We start from the raw sequence: 4,018 nt of genomic DNA, 5'->3' as shown, positions 1-4,018 counted from the left end.
AGTGTGTGTTGTGTGTGTGTGTCTATGTGTCTGTGTGTGTGTGTGTGTGTGGTAAGTGTGTGTGTGTGTGTGTGTGTGGAAAGTGTGTGTTGTGCGTGTGTGTGTGTGTGTGGTAAGTGTGTGTGTGTGTGTGTGTGTGTGTGTGGTAAGTGTGTGTGTGTGTGTGGCGTGTGCGTGCGTGCGCGCGCGCGCGCGTGTGTGTGTGTGTGTGGAAAGTGTGTGTGTGTGTGTGTGTGTGTGTGTGTGTGGTAAGTGTGTGTGTGTGTGTGTGTGTGTGTGTGTGTGTGTGTGTGTGGTAAGTGCGTGTGTGTGTGTGTGTGTGTGTGTGTGTGTGGTAAGTGCGTGTGTGCGTGTGCGTGCGTGCGCGCGCGCACGTGTGTGTGTGCGTGCGTGTGTGTTTGTGTGTGTGTGTATTCGTGTGCGTGTGTGTGTGAGTGTGGAGTGTCGGGAGGAATGGAGGGGCATGGGGGTAGGGGTGGGGGTGAGCGACTAGGGGTGCAGAGTAGGGTTAAGGGACCGGGGGGGGGGGGAGGTGTGGTGCTGGTTGTGGTGATGATGATGGTGGTGGAGGCAGCCGGGTAGGGAACGACACTGGGGTGGAGGGGGGGGGAGGGGAGGAGATGGGACAACGGTAGTAGGGGAGGGGAAATGGAGGAGGAGTGGAGGAAGACAGGGACAGAGCATCCCACCTTATCCCCCCCCCCCCCACACACACACACACACTTTTTTTGTTTTTTTTTTTGTTTACTCCATCACTTTCCGTGACCCCAATTCGTTCAATGCCTACAGGCAACAGCAATTATGAAATTAAAAAAAAATAAAAAAAGAAGAAGACAGAAGAAGAAAAAAAAACGGTCAGTCGTATGTTTTGGGTTCGCGTGGTAGTAAAAGAAAAGGAGAAAGAAAAAAGTACAGTCTCTTTTTCCATCAATATAGGTCAGCCACTCTCTGATTCAAAGCCATTAATAAAAACAAGTACACCGCCGTGCTGTATTATAAGAACGGCTCTCGAGAGAAACATCTTTCTGAATTTGCCGGCTGCCTCTCCAGTCCACCTTCCCTCCCTCTCCCAGCCCCCCAGCCCCCCCCCCCTCCACCTCCATCCACCTCCCCCCCCCCCTCTCTCTCTCTCTCGCTCGCTCGCTCTCTGGTTAGAGCGACAATGATGATCACATGAAAAGCACAACATAACCGGGTGTCTTGGTTAGAGTCTTAGCGTGGTGTCTTCAGCTGATATGTCTTCAGTCTTTGGACCAATATTGATCAGAGCGCCTGGTTTACATTCAGAGTCTAGATAAAGAAGAAAGGAAGGGGAAAAAAGGGGGGGGGGGAAGAATATGGCTGTTTTGACGGCTGTGTCCTTGTCCGGTGCCATGTAGATTACATTGCACTGCATTGGATTGTACTGTATTTATTGTATTGTATTCTATCTATTGTACTGTATTGTACCGTTCTGTACTGGGTTGTATAACTATTTTGTCACAACATATTTGTCTGTGTCTTCTTCTCCTTCTTCTTCTTCTCCGTTCGTGGGCTGCAACCCCGACCGTTCACTCACGTGTACACGAGTGGGCTTTTACGTGTATGACCGTTTTTACCCCGCCATGTAGGCAGCCATACTCCGTTTCCGGGGGTATTTCTCTGAGTGAAATTTGGATCGCCCTCTCTCCTCAGGAGAGCGCGTCTCCACAGTGCAGCCACCCTTTCTTTTCTGACTGCAAGTGTATTATTTTTCCATTCGAAAGAATTTCGCTAAGGACAATCCTTTTGTTGCCGTGGGTTCTTTTACTCTTTTACGTGCGGCAAGTGCATGCTGCACACGGGATCTCGGTTTATCGTCTCATCCGAATGACTAGCGTCCAGACCACCTGATTCAAGGTCCAGTGGAAGGGGAGAAACTACTGACGAGTGTGAGGAAACAATGTTTACCAACCAGTCCATCAATCGATCCGTCAGTACATTACCCTTGATCTTTTAGGTACATTCAGTCCACCAGTCGATCTATCAGTACATTGCCCTTGATTTTTAGGTACATTCAGTCCACCAGTCGATCTATCAGTACATTGCCCTTGATTTTTAGGTACATTCAGTCCACCAGTCGATCTATCAGTACATTGCCCTTGATTTTTAGGTACATTCAGTCCACCAGTCGATCTATCAGTACATTACCCTTGATCTTTTAGGTACATTCCATGGAATTACGAAAACATATCTTCACAAAGCTCTTAAAACAAGACAACGACAGTGCATTCCCCGTATGATTTTTTTCTTTTCTTTTCGAATCCAACATTCCCTGGAATTGAAACTGTTGCCGTCATTTCAGATATCAGTGAAGAAATAACGCGCGCGTGCTTGCGTGCGTGCGTGCGTGCGTGTGTGTGTGTGTGTGTGTGTGTGTGTGCGTGAGTTGTCAGTGAAGAAATAACGTGTGTGTGTGTGTGTGTGTGTGTGTGTGTGTGTGTGTGTGTGTGTGTGTGTGATGTATGACAAACGAGAGAGAGAGGGGGGAGACAAGGGTCAGTTGAGGGTGGAGAGGCAGGCGACAGCGGGGAGGGTGGTGGGCAGGGTGGGGGAGTGAGGCGGGGAGCGGGAGGGGGGAGGAGGAGGATCAAAAGTGCAGGGACGCTGTAGCATAGGACAGAGTTGAATCGGAGCGGTTGGCATTACCAACAGTCGTGTCCAGGAGAAAAGACCCCAACCATGCTACCGCTTCACCCCAAGGTCCCTCGGAGCACTGAGGATCGTGGGGATGAGGTGAGGGGGGCGGGGTGACGGGGGGAGGGGAGTGGGAAGGGGAGGGTGGGGGAGGGGAGTCGGGGGGGGGGGAGGCCTAGGAGAGGGGGTTTTGGGGGTGGGGAGAGAAACTAACACACGCAGGTTTACAGTGGTTTGCTGTGGACTGGAGGAGATGGGGGAAGGGGGTGGGGTGGAGACGGGATGTGGTGAGGGGAGGGGGAGGGGAGGCTGAGGAGGGTAGCTTGCTTTTTCTTTTCGGTCACTGACCTTCATCTTTCAGTGACTGGATGGGGTGGGGGTGGAGGGGTTCAGGTTGGAGGTTGAGGGGGGCCGGGAGGGGGGGGGGGGGGTGGAAGGGAGGAGAGCGCTGGCTGGTATGGGGAAAAGAAGTGTTTGCCAAAGGTGGCCATCAACACGGCCTGGAGGCAGTACAGAGAACTGAAGTGAACGCTTTCGCGGGTTTTTGTTTTGCTTTCAAGAAATTCCAAAGCTTCTTCCTGGTCCCGATTTACAAAAGAAAAGTAGAGAAGAGAAAACAATATTCTCCAGAATTTTTTTTCTTCCGTTTTTTGATAAGACATGAGTGATTTGCATAAGTAACATGCATCAGAATGGAAAAGTGAACAAAATAGACGAGAAAAAAAATTGAACTAAAATGTTAATAAGTACTTCATTCATTCATTATGCCCATCGCTCCCGGTGGAGCATAGGCCATCGACTACCCCTCGCCATCGCACTCTGTTCTGGGCTGTTCTGGCCGTTCCAGTCTAGTTTGTCCCTTGCTGCTTACTACACCGCGTCATAAGTCTCCTGGAAGTTAAGTACTTAACAGTATGAAAATATAATATTCTGATGAAAACTACTGAGAAAAAAAAGAACACATTATCGGAACAAGTTTCTACGCCGGAAATCGTTTTCCTGGAAGTTAAGTACTTAACAGTATGAAAATATAATATTCTGATGAAAACTACTAAGAAAAAAGAAAAGAACACATTATCGGAACAAGTTTCTACGCCGGAAATCGTTTTCCTGGAAGTTAAGTACTTAACAGTATGAAAATATAATATTCTGATGAAAACTACTGAGAAAAAAAAAGAACACATTATCGGAACAAGTTTCTACGCCGGAAATCGTTTTCTGACGGAACATGCAGCAGCATACCCCGCCGACCATATCCTCCTGCTCAGTCGAAATGAAAAAAAGTCATCCAAAGAAGCCAACGGAAAGTCCCGATTCCTTCATCTTGATTTTCCAGAATATTCACTCAGAATCTGAATATCTG

The sequence above is a fragment of the Babylonia areolata genome, chromosome 1, assembly GCF_041734735.1.
Source record: "Babylonia areolata isolate BAREFJ2019XMU chromosome 1, ASM4173473v1, whole genome shotgun sequence".
Lineage (NCBI taxonomy): Eukaryota > Metazoa > Mollusca > Gastropoda > Neogastropoda > Buccinidae > Babylonia > Babylonia areolata.
The sequence above is the reverse complement of the archived record's forward strand: the minus strand, read 5'-3'. Positions refer to the sequence as shown.